This window comes from Poecile atricapillus, chromosome 1, assembly GCF_030490865.1.
Source record: "Poecile atricapillus isolate bPoeAtr1 chromosome 1, bPoeAtr1.hap1, whole genome shotgun sequence".
Classification (NCBI taxonomy): Eukaryota; Metazoa; Chordata; class Aves; order Passeriformes; family Paridae; genus Poecile; species Poecile atricapillus.
Window position 1 is genome coordinate 134,310,285 of NC_081249.1, and position 13,074 is coordinate 134,323,358.

At 45.0% G+C, this 13,074-nt stretch overlaps 1 long non-coding RNA gene across 1 annotated transcript; it reads right to left on the reverse strand.

Moving 5' to 3' along the window:
* Positions 1 to 1,931: 1,931 nt before the first annotated feature.
* On the reverse strand, positions 1,932 to 12,778 carry LOC131592308 (uncharacterized). Its single transcript, XR_009280587.1, has 3 exons — positions 12,694 to 12,778; positions 5,674 to 5,755; positions 1,932 to 2,195 (listed from the first exon to the last, which is right to left on the reverse strand). It is a non-coding gene; the product is annotated as an uncharacterized LOC131592308 (long non-coding RNA).
* Positions 12,779 to 13,074: the final 296 nt, after the last annotated feature.

The following is a 13,074-nucleotide window of genomic DNA, read 5'->3' on the forward strand; positions in this document are numbered from 1 at the left end:
CTGCTGGGGCTGGTGCTGCATCAGGCAGCATGAGATGGGGCTGGGAGAAGGAAGGCAGTGATGTTACAGCAGAGGAAATCTTAACATAAAACAAGATCATCACTAGCTCTGGACTAGCTTAGCTAACATATTTCTCACTTGTATGGACTGCACATGGGTCATACATGTTTTTGTTCAGTCCAAGAGAAGTCTGTCGCAAGAACAATGTCTCTGCTTTTGTTAGGAAACTGAAGTTCAGGCACAAATCTCGCCTGATGGGTCTCATTCCAGCAGCCAATGATACAATCCAGAGAATAAACACGATCATCAGGTACCAATTGGAAATGGTGGGAACAAGATCTGTAATAGCAGTGGCAGGAAGAGAGGGTACAGGTGCCTTCCCTTCTCTTCCCCAAGTGTCCCCCCAACCCACATGCACTTTGGCCCCCATCAGCCAGTCCTCTCTGGCAAAAAAACCAAGCTTTCAGATGCTGCTGCCAAACCTCAGAAATGTATATTGCTGTTCTGGCTATGTTCAGGAGGAAGGGGAAGGGAAAGCAGTGTGCAATTTTCAACAGTTTCTCCTTGGAGAGGGGCCCCCTAATTTTCTGAAAGGGGCCATCGAGGAGGGGGGAGAAAAAGCAAAAGGCTCTGTCCCATTTTAATCCCTTTTCCCAAATTAGTTATACATGGGGAATTCATGATGGAGTTCCCTCTTTGGGCTCCGAGCCTCAAAACATTTCGTAACATTCAGAGCCCTTCTAAAACCTTTTGATCACATCCCTTCTGAGACTGCTGTGTTTATGTGCAGAGCTGTGTACATGGGCAGATGCTGAAGGGAAAGACAGGGAACAGAAGTATCCTGCACTTATGGCACTGCAGGTAGGGCTTGCAGGACAACCCCAGCAAGGGAAAAAACCCAACAAGAAACCACAAGACATAGAACAAAACAACTGTGGGACAAAGACCACGGGTGCTGCTGTGAGAGCTTGGCAACATCAGCCACAAATCTCTTCCATGCTGCTGTCAGGACAACCTACCTGGAAATTTGAAGCTGTCTCTTTGCTGTGTTGAAACCTAGTACAGGGACTGCTGAGTGCTCTTTATTCAATGGGAAATTATCCAGTCTGCACAGAAACAACCCAAAATAATATTCACTCAACCTTGTGCCTTGACCAAATAGGTTTGACATCAAGCAAGGACCATGAAATGCCAGGCCTGGAGATGATTTCCACAAGCCTGTGAGAGGCTGGAAACCTTGGGATTACAGCACATCTCCCTGCTCTATGTGTTTTGATTACAGTCCTTCATAGCCTAAAAACCTTAAAGATAGAATAAATTGCTACTGGACTTAAGTCATTTAGGATCCTGCAGTCCAGTCACAGTTTTTCAGCAAACCAAGAAGGGCAGAAACTTCTCCTCAGATTAACCAGCATGAGGTCTGTAAGCCAAGATCCTCAAAGACATTAGATCCTCTTAGAAATCAGTGGTGCTTGGGCATTTTAGTAAATATATTCAAGGACCTGGACTGAAATACCAATGCCCACCCCCCTAAAAAATTCTGTTAAGTGTCTGAAAAAGTTTACAAAGGTGTCTGCGAGACTGATGCATTCCTGGAAGGCTAAGAAGGGGTATTGGTATTTTGCTAAATTTTACTCAATACTGCTTATTAAAAAAAGAGCTCAACTGGTTTAATTAAAATTCATGGTAAATAGATTTCCTTTCTCCAGTGCCAGTGCTTTGTATGGACACATTCAAAGGCATTTACTTCCATTTGGTTAAACTTCATAACTGACTCTTCTAAATGTTTCCACATGGTGGCTTGAATTATTTTTTTTCTTTTTTCTTTTTCTTTTTAACTAAATCAATTTTAAACCAATTTTCATTACATTGGTGGTTTTGCATGTCCACAAGGCCTGTGGGCCTCATGGATTTTAAAACTTGGCGTGAAATTCAGCCCAAAATGCCAAGTGCTGAAACCCAGTGAAAATGAAACCATTACAATCTATAGGGGAAGCTGCCTGCCACTCAGCCCTGCCCACGCTGCTGGCTGGACTGAGAGCACCTTCCCTGAGGCACCAGTCCTACACCGAACTGCATGCTAGGAATGGCTAAAACTCACCTCTGGACACTGCCACTGCTCTGTCCTAAGCAGGTTTGGGATTTGGCAGCAGTGAGCTCAAATCCTGGCTGGTGGAAATCACTTGAAGCACAGCCTGTGAGAAGATCAAAATCCTGATCAGGAGCCTCTTTAAAACTGTGGCTTCAAAGTTGACTGGAAACCTGGCCCTGGGCTTCCCTGCAATTCAGCTTGGGTTTGCAAACTTGGCTGGTGTTAGGTTTATTACACCTAGTTTGGGGCTTTATTGTGAACATTTTGTGGAGATTCAACTCTCGAAATTAAATGGGCTCTGTTGTTCAGAGTCTGGACCATCATCCCTAGCATCCGTAAACTCCATACCAATCTATTCATCTTCATGTAAACGTAATTGAGTGTCTGATGCTTTATTTTCAAGGTAGAGGTCATTGCTGTGTATTATCAAGTCAGTAAAATCGGATGGATGGATGGATGGATGGATGGATGGATGGATGGATGGATGGATGGATGGATGGATGGATGGGGACTATTGACTGCTGCATACTGGAGGGCCTTGACTTATAAAGCAACTTTTTAACCTGGTGAGGAGCCAGGTTTGTTCTGGTCCTGCTTTCCACCACTGAGTCTAGTAAGCAAACCAAAAACCAAAAAGATGTCTTGTAGAAGCACCCAGCAACTGGGATGCTTCAAAGCAAAGACAGCAGCCTTAGAAGAAGCACAACAGAGGTGAAGGTTTATTTCATCCCAGAGGGATTGGAGCAAAACCCAATAATACTGCTGGTTTCCAACACTACTGCTTTTAATACATCTAGAAGTAGAAAAGAATGGGTTTATTTACTGTTCAACTCCTTTTCCCCCACAAAAACCCTCAAAAATTGTGACCATTCAAAGCAGAGCAAAGATGGTTCTTGGCAAAGTTTCAGCGTGGTTCCTGGGACTGAGGGGAATGTGGTCATGTTGCTAAGATAGTGGCCTAGGAGTCAGGCCACTCTTCTTGGCTATCCCACCACCCCACCGTGTAACCTTGGAAAGTCACGTTTCCCCTCTGTGGTTCCACATTCCTTGCCATCCTGTGCCTCTTGGCTATTCAGGCTGCCAGCTTTATGGTCCAAGTCTGTCTCCTGCTGCTCTAGCTACCACCATCATTATGAGAATTTGATACATGCTGCATTCCAGCACCCCTTCCCACAGTGCTGTTAGACACCATGTCAGCTTCTACCATCCCTTCCTGGAACATCCATGCACTGTGAAGGACAATCTGCCCCCATCACCCACCAGAAGCACCCCAACATCCAGCCCCAAAGGGACTATGGCCCAGAGAGTCATTGTTTAGCAGTGACAATGCAAAGGTATGCTCTTGAAGCACAATATGAGGGTTTGCCCCGAGGTGCACCTCTTCCCCAACATGCATTTGTCATGACTGCTTGAGTAAGGCGAGGTTTATCCCTGACCTCAGAGGGCTGTTGAGCTTTCTGGCAATCCTTATTTTGCAGCCTGGCATGCATGCACCTTTTTGCAAGCAGTACTGCACTACATGCAGGGTCCTTTATGACCAGCATAGCCCAAAGCGCCAAGAGAATGTCTGGGTGTGACACTAGCATCTCTTTTCTTTACAGGGGCTAAACCTCTGCTGTGCCAGAGGCAGGACTTTTACAAACAAAGTATGAGACCTTTTTCTTCCCTGTTTTGCTCTAAGGATTCTGCACTCCAGGAGCCACCACACTACTAAGAGCACAGGTCCTGCTTCTGCTCCAAAATCTCATTGAAGGCTGATCCTCAAATGCTTTCATCTTGCTCAGCTAATTTCAGCTAAATTATCTCTGGGTAAGACCTCCCATGCTGAGCACTGGGCATACACACATGGAAGGACAGTCCCTGCATGAAGACTTCTTGGCTTCAACGGGGAAGTGACACAAAGGGGAGGAGGTTAAACAGTATTAGTGAGATCACCGTGCAGAGAACTGTTGAAGGGACGATTAAAACTCAGCTGCTCTGCACACCAGGGCACTTGGTGCCTTCTCTCCTTGCATGGTGTTTCCACGCATATACGTGACACACACACATACATGTGTGTCTATGTTTATGTATGTGTAAAGATGGATGAGGACACACAAGTTACACTGACAATGTGCATACACATGCACATCACAGCTGCAAGTGGCACGTTGTGATTTGCCCTGTGCTACCTGTCAGGGGCTCACAGCCCCTCATGGAGCGCCCCTCCTGACCTGACCCAGCAGGAACCGTGCCCCATTATGACTTCTCCAGGCTGAGCCAGCACAAGAAGCTGGGATTTCCAAAGGTGCAGGCAGGACAGGCAGACGATTGCTCTGAGATACTGTCTCAGCTCCTCAGAGTTTGGTGCTGGGTGTTTTATCAACAAATAACATGTCTTTACTACTGCCAGCCCTGCTGAACCACTGAAGCTGCAGACAAGCAAGCTGTGTTTGCTTCTCTTTCATTTGTCATCAACACAATGGCCAGCCAAGTTCTCATTCCAGCATCTTACTTGTTGGTAACAACAAAAACAGGCAAAAAGGGAAAAGCTGATTTTTGGCAGGCTGTGGGCATTCAGAAGAGTAGGTTTGGATAGGTAATGTGAAAAAGGCCCAGTATGAAAATTGCTGGGGAAATAGAACCTTTAGGAAGCAAGAGTTTAAAACCAAAAAGTGGGCTGGTTAGGTTTTCAGATTCCCCTGTTTCCGCTCTCTGGGATGGTGGTGTGTATTAATCCTCTCCTTTCACCAAAACAGGGGGCCCTCAAGTTATGTGACAATTGAATTTGGTCAGAAGGAGACCAAGGAACTTTCCGCATGTGTTTCACTTTCTAAGGGCTGCACTCAGGGACTATTCCAGGTCTGGATCACAGTCCTGCTGTTTACAGGATGCAGAGCTCAGGGCAGGGAAAATGCAGAGAAGAACAGTGACAGACACCACTGAGGGAATCTCTGGAGTATGTTAGTAGGTTGCTGAAAGGGAGGAACAGTTTTGAAACATGAGCACAGAGATAAAAATCTATTCCAAGGTGAGGATGAGCTAAATACGTCAAAGGCCTTTCAGCACAATCTGGGCACATGTGAACCCATCTAAATAGTAAACAGCGCATTTACTACTAATAGCCTCCTAATTTATTTATGGAGCCCCATCACATTGCAAATCTCTGTCATCTCCTTCACACACCAATCACCTGGCACCAGAGGAGCTCTACCCTGCCTTTGCTACCTGTTTTTAGAGATAAGCGCTAAATAACAGAGCCCTGCAAAACATGATAAGGCCCACGCTTCAAGATGGTTGGCTGAAATTACTCATCTTCCAACTTGGGGACGTTTCACAAGCTGTCTTAGTGCCTTGGAGCACCTCAACAGCGGAAGGAAGAGGAAATACAAGCACAGAAGCCAACACAATCAGCCCCAGGGTTGGGGAATCCCTCCTTGAATGTATACATGTGCATCTAGATATATATCCACATTTGTCACTGCTATGGCAACTAACACAACAAAGATATCCTTTTAAAGGCCCTGCAGTAAGGAGGAAAAATATTTTGCTATATATATCACTGCCTATTGACGTCAAAAAATAACTTAAAATAAACTAACCTGTAAGTTTGGATCACGCTGGTCCTTTTTCCTCCTCTGTGGATATTGGAATAACGTTCACGTCACAATGACCATCTGTTACCTTTCATGGAAAAAGTAACTGAAGAGAGCTGAGCTACAAAGTTTTCTATCAAACCCTCTCACACACCCTCACTGAAGCAACATAAAAAGCCCCCTCTCCTAAAACCTATGGAGGACTGTAATACTGAGGGTCTCATTTAGTCCTTCCACAGGCAAAACCCATACTGACATCAGAGGGAAATTGCCAATTTTGGTAATTATTAAAAACTAAGAACATGTGGTAAGCTGTGATAATTAATTCAGCTAAGCAGCAAAAAAGGGTTCACTGGGAAAAAAAGCAAGCTGGCAGAAGGAAGTCTGTGCTGAATTGTAAAAATAAAACATTCCATTTAAAAATGATTTTAGGAAGTTTGTTTCCACAGCCAAGATCTTACAGATCAGGGCATCCTACCTCTTGTGCATGTGTCTGTGGCACCATGCACAGTGGGACTGACATGATTTGTGCTCTTTCCACTAATGCTACCAGTGCAATTATTTTATTGACAGCACTAAGTTCCTGCTATACATTCAATAAACAAGGGTAAGTGGATTTATCAGGCAGAGAGGAAGGTAGGGAATGTAGGACCTTAGTTTGCACTAGGCTGTGCCAATACAACCCCACTAAAGTCCAAGGTAATCAAGCACAAGCAATGCAGTGGGAAGCCCTGCAGGGGAACAGGCTGGATGCTGGGGATGGCTCACATCTGCAAGGCATGGGGGCATCTTTGGCATGGGACTGCTTGACAGCTCCTTGCCCAGCGCCCAGAATCAACAAATGCAGCTCTCCCATACCTTGGCTGGCAGGAGGAGATGAGAAATACACCTCAGCTATGTCCCCATCCCAAATCAGCTATTTCACTCACCTCGGGAAGATTGCAGGGAACTCTCTCAAGTCCCTTTTGGCTTAATGTGTATTTTAATCTGGCTTGAAGGAGGCTGAACTGCCTGCATGTCCTACCAGAGCCCCACAGAGTGGGTTGAGGTGTTCTCGGAGCATGAGATATGCCACGATTCTCTCGAAAGCACCAGGAACCTTTCAAAGCAACAGAACTTATTAGAGGTTTTTTTGAAGGCAGATCTCTCTTACTCAGTATGGTGAGTTTGAACAGATATAGCAAATGCAATGAGTCACTGGAGCATTGTGGGCCGTTATATACTATTAAGTCATCTGCAAGCCCATGGTGAACCCATTTGCAATGTGGTATTACACAGCCACTTGATGTGTTGTGGATTTGGGTCTGTTCCTCTTCTCCTCAGGGTTTGTTTTTCTCCCTTTTTTTTTTTTTTTTTTTTTTTTTAAGTCAAGCTACAGACTCCAAATAGCAAGAGCTAATGCAATTCAAGCAGGTTTGAATCAGACCTATGAAGGAAAATCAGCAACCACATAGGTTTTTAGAGGTTCGGAAATATGCCTTCTCTCAAATTCTCCTAGGTCACCTGTCTTTCAAAACAGCTGGAATTGCTGCAATTCTCACCCCTTCTGCCCATCTGTCCCGAGTTTCCCTCTAAGCACAGGAAATCCGAGAGTTTGATTTTCCCCTGGGCTGCAGAGAAGCCCTCATCCAGCAACACTGCACTTCAGCGTCCTCTGTTACTTAACTCCCAGCTGGTGTGCACTAAGATACACATCTGACTTTTCTCATATTCCTGTTATCTCCCAAATTCGTCTGCCATCTCTTGTGCCATCAGTCACTTCAGCTCTCCCCTACAACAATTTCTGAAGTACTTTGCCTAGAGATTGCCTTCAGCGGCTCAGCCTGCAGGCTGCATAAAGAACTTGCATAAAAGACATAATGGAAGAGCCCCTCCTTATTTTTAATTCTTTATAACATCCAGTCTCCCTGTATATTTTCTCTCATGGTAAACAGATAGGCATCTTATGGAGATCTCCTCCCTACCTTTCCTCATCTGCCTATATGAATTTAGGAAGACAGTACACTAATATTTCTCCTGACTGTAGCCTTCTTCAGCACTGATTTGTGGAAGCTTTCAGAGAAACACCTCTGACACAGCACCACTCCTCATTCTTTTCCCAGCAAAGACCTTCCTTTGCTTTCTTCCTTTACCCCATTTCTATCTAACACCTTCCTTCACACAGGCATCCAAAAGCCCTGCTGAGTGCTTCTTTCACCCTTTATTAATGCCAAGTGCCACCCCTCCTCACCACCCTAAACAGGACCAGATGGGATGTACCAGGTTCTCAAAGGGGCCCTGCACCTCTCTTTTCAAAGAGGGAGCTGCCCTTGCAAGGTCTGTTGCTTTTTTTTTTGAGTAGATGTAGCTGAGACAGGTTTATCCAAAGATCATGAAAGTGCTAGCTGATTGCTGAACACCACAATAAGGAGGAAAAAAAAAAAAAAAGCTATAGCTGGTGGCTGCACAAAGTAGTTGGATGTTTTACCAAGGCTGAAATACTAAAAATATGGAAAGTTTTCATAGTACTCCAAGCTGTACCTAGAAAGCTATAGGATCACTGTGGGACAAGTCAGACTGGCAACCTTATATCTGACATAAGTTGTCTGACAGCTGCTAGTCCTGAGGTGCTTGGCAGGGAGAAATCTAGCTCTGATACCACAGGCCAGAAATCAGAGGAATGCCTTTTTCTCTACCCACAAAGAAGAAACATATAAGCAATGTGCTCTAAACCAGAGATTGCATAAAAAAGAGGCTGGCCACAGAATAATTTATAACTGATCTCAAGCTGAATATGGAAACAGGTTGCTTTGAAGATGTCTGTCAAAGACCCTGGTTAAAACCCCAATAGTGGCTAAGATCCAAGAGAAAGAGAAACAGAGAGGGGATATGGGGAGGCCTAGATTGAACTGTCGTTTGTCAAGAGAATTAGAACAAGGAAAATAATGTGGAGTTCAAAGTCAGTGTCCAGCAAAAAACCAAGAAAAAGCCAGTATGGCTACAAGCACAGCTGAAACAAGCCAGACTTGGTGGGAAAATGCTACAGCACAACCCCTGGTGTGCATGGTCACTGTAAACAGTGAGCAGCTCCCTCACCCTACCCAGCTTCTCCTCAGCCACAGCAGAGGTACCTTGATGGAGGAGGGAAGCACCAGGGGAGACAGGCAGGCTTGGGTGGGATGGTGATGAGAAGCCAACTCTGCACACACATGGTTTGACACTCTCAACTGTGGGAAAACCCAACATGGTTTTGTTGAGGGTTGTTCTCCTCTCTGAATATACCTCCCTAGATCTACTCATTTTGGATTTTTACCCTCTTTGAGATGAACTTAGGCTTGGCTGTGGACATTTCTATGGATTAACATACTGTGTGTGGCTTTCTCAGCCCACCAGCAGTACTTCTTACCTTTTAATTCCCAACTTTACAGCAACTCTTCCTGCCTTGTTCTTCTAAAAGCAAATGCAGTTTGTGATACCTGAAGTTGGCAACACTATTTCCTTAGACACCAGTGTCCAGAGAAAAATAGGTCATGCTGGTAAGGGTATTCCTTTGAAAGCTGTTACAGACTACCCGTATATGTGTATTGAGATGAGCCCTGAAGGCATCACAAGTTCTCCTTGTCTGAAGATACAAAAAACAGGAACTGGATAGGTTCAGTCTGTGGACCAAAAGGGGATAAGAAGGACTAACCAGCTTCTCATAAAAGACCAAAAGATGGAGCCTTCTCTTTCTGCATGCTAAAGCACCAAATACATTAGAGGAGGATTATCCAGAAACCAGCATATGCTGGTTCTTTTTCTTATGCTGAATGTGTCAGCAAGGTCTTGGCAGACTGTGGGGACAAAACAGAGTATCTATAAGATTTCAAGGTTGTCACAGATCAGTAACCTCAGGCGAGGTCTGTTATAGTTATTCAGCACTGACCCCATCTCTTCTTTCATTTTAGGATTCTACTAGTTTTCATCCACTTGCTTGCTTTTCTTTTTTTTTTTTTTCTTTTTTTTTTCTTTTTTTTTTTTCCTGTTCGTCCTGCAAAACAAAGAGCTGCTGGAACCATGTTCCTTCATGGGATTTTCACCAAGGCTGGAACCTCCAGGTGGAGGTTTGCCAGATATGTCACAAAGTCACACAATGCATTGCCATGGAGGAAATGCCAGTATATAAATACATAATTTCATGGAGGAAACATCAGGTCAGCTGAGGACCTGACAAAAAGGTGAGTCACTTCAGGCAAGTTGGTTTAGAAGGTAAGAGTAAAGCTCTGCAGAAACAAGTCCTCCTGGGTGGGTGTCACTCAAGCTGGCCAGGTCCTCAGTGGACACAAATTGTCATAGTTCCATGCAAACCATCTGGAAAATGACACCCTGGCTGGCAAGCTGCTAAGGTAACAAGTATACCCCAGGGCAGTGCCAACTAATGCTGGCTGTGGACCTGCCCATTAGCTGTACTGGTAGTATCAGCTTATGTGAACATATTTGTGGCTCTGGTAAACCTGGAAAAAATGACATTTCCATGGGTTTGATGAGAAGTGAAACATTTGATGCTTCGGTCTCAAATTTTCTGCTGTCTTCCACAGGAAACAAAGGGCAAGGTTTTATGAACGGCCTTCTCTTTTTTCCCCCTTTTGGGGCAAATTTAGGAAAAAGTGTTATCTATGGAATTTCAGAACTTGTTCTTTAACGCAAAACAACAAAACCACCAGAAATAACATTCTTCTGGAAAATATAAGATTTAACTTTGCCCTAAGCCAAAATTGCATAGTGATTGCTATTCATCATTCTGCTCCCCTCCTATGTACTCTATACGTCTCCAAAAGCTTACCACAGCAATCAAAGTTCAAGGAGGAACTGGATGAAACCACTCTTTTCAAAACAGGTATTCCGCACATCTCTGTTCAGAAATGTCCTTCTCCAGAAGAGACTGGACAGCTGTTCTTTGTTGATATCCAGTCTCCCAGGACCTTCAGCAAACATATTCAGGAACCTGGTTACAGTCTAGGATAGTATTTCCTTCCAGACTCGTCAGGATATGACAGGTTTTTTCCAAGTTACCAGTGCATGCACACAACCTGAAGTCCAAAGGACAACTCCACAGCCCTTGTGCTGTTTCTTGAGCTTGCAGCCCACCTCATCTATCCAGCTGCAGGAATACGCACCCAAGGATGATGTTCCAGTACTAGAGATGCGAAAGCCTCTCCAGATCTTGGGGAAATCCAGAAGGTTATCATCCACTTCTGTTCATCCTGGCAGCAGGAAAACTCAAAATATGGGTGTACACTATAGATTTCTCCACCAACTTCCAGCTGGCATTTTTTTTTTGTCCACTTCTCCTTCTTCTTCAACATTTATAAAATGGGAGTAGGAATATCTGCCTCCCTTAAGAAGATCGGATTCATTAGGGCTCTCTTCCCATGTCTTAGGTTTTACTCACCTCCTGTGAAAGGATTCCTACAGGTGTCCCTATAGCTTGAGCATCGAGGAAAGGCCACACACAGCTTTACAGGGGTGTCATGTAGCATCACCCTCTACCCTGGGGAGGTCTGGAAGTGGTCCTTGCTCCAGGCCTGGCTGCAATAAACTGGGTGGGTCTGTGTGAGTTTCCCACAGAGGGCTGCCAAGGTCCAACTCACTCAGAGTACACAATCCCAGCACAGCCCCACCACACTGTACCTCTATCCCCTGAGCCCTACAACACTCACAGGGCATTAGAGAAATTCTGCATTGCACTGGGCTCACTTGTCCTCTCGGTGTTCAGCACCAGCTGAGGACAGATCTATGCTTTGCTTTGCTTTGCTCTTCCTGTGTTTATTCCTAAGCCAGCCAAAACACACTTTGTGCTGCAGAGCAAGTCACCTATGACATGGGACCCTTATTTTTGAGCTAAGGGTGAACTGAAGACATGAATCTGCCAGATCATCTGTGGAACATGCTGGTGGCAGATGGTATATAAACATTTGTTTTCTTATTACTCAAGAAGGGAAAACAGTTGGGAAAGCAAAAGTTTCTTAATTTTTTCTTTTTTTTCAAAAAATTTAAGTTAATGAATGGAAAAAATCAACAAACTTCTGAAATTCTTTTTGATAAACAGGATTTTGTCTTAAAAAAAAAATAATAAGAGGGACTTGGCAGGGTTGAAGTCTGCTATTTTTCATTAGGACAAGATGATGGTATGGCAGGAATGCAGGACAGAGTGGTGCAGATGTGTGAAAGCATTTAGGAAAAGGCACCCAGGGATTAGAGAAGTGCCTGTTCCCAAAATGGGTTGATCTGAGGTAAAGGAAACCTTTGGGATAGGAAGATAGTAAACCCCTCCCCCGCCCCTTTTATAGTGGATATAAACAGTTTTACGGTATTTCCACCAAACAGAACAAGAAGAAAAAAAAAAAAAAAAAAGAGAGAGATTCTGCAAGACACACATGTTCCCCATTAATTAGGACTGCTGTTAACAACACGTTGCGCCAGAGCTGCCAAGAGCTGTCAGACGCAGGAGAGGGAAGCCCGCAGCGGAGGCTCTGCCGCCTCCCGGGGTGCCCGCCCGGCCAGAGCCCGTCCCGGCTCCGCGCTGGGGCAGCCCCCGCCGCGGCAGGCTGGGGCTAGGGCAGGCAGCCGGGCTGGGGCATGGAGAAATGCCCAGCTGCACACACTGCCCCTGCTTGAATGTGAATTCCTCCCCCCCACACTCCAGCTACAGACATTTTCCACAGAAATTCTGGCTATGTTCGCTTTTGGTTGAGACTTCGGGACTATTTTTGGCTCTTTTAAAACATGCTTAGGGGAGGCGCCTTCTACTTTTATTCACATAAAGGATCCTTATTTTTATGTGTTAAGGGACACGGAAAGAGGAGGGGAGATGGGGTGAGGGGAGTGCTGATTTATGCTTTCATTCAACTATACAACAACAACACAAATCTACATGCAAGCTGCCTTTCCTCCTCAGCAGGCTCCAGACACGCTCTTTGCTGTAGCAGAGACCACCCCTAGCATCGCAGTTTTCTCAAGCCATCACTGAGACAGAGAGCTGACTGCTGGATTTTAAGCATCTCTCACCTTTGCACCTCCTTGCAGGCACATCAAGGGCTGGGAGCAGCTTTATCCTCCTCCTATCAGATCCTCTCTTCTCAGCTCCCTCCTGAACTACTCCCTTCTTTCAAGCTCCCTGAGTGCTGGTCTGGATTCATCACTGGATGTGACCGAGGTTGCACACTGGACTGACTCATGTTAGGGTTAAAGCAGGGTCCTGAACTATCTTTTCCTCTTTGAACAAATGTAGGAAATAGTGTTGCAACAGTGCAGCAAAGTTCACTGCAGGATCTTGAAGGAGGGGGAAATGATTGCATTTTAAAGTAAAAATTATTTCCCCACACTTGTATACTCACCGTGTCCAAGCAGCCAGGCCATCAGCAGGCATCAAGATGTGTGTTCCAAGTG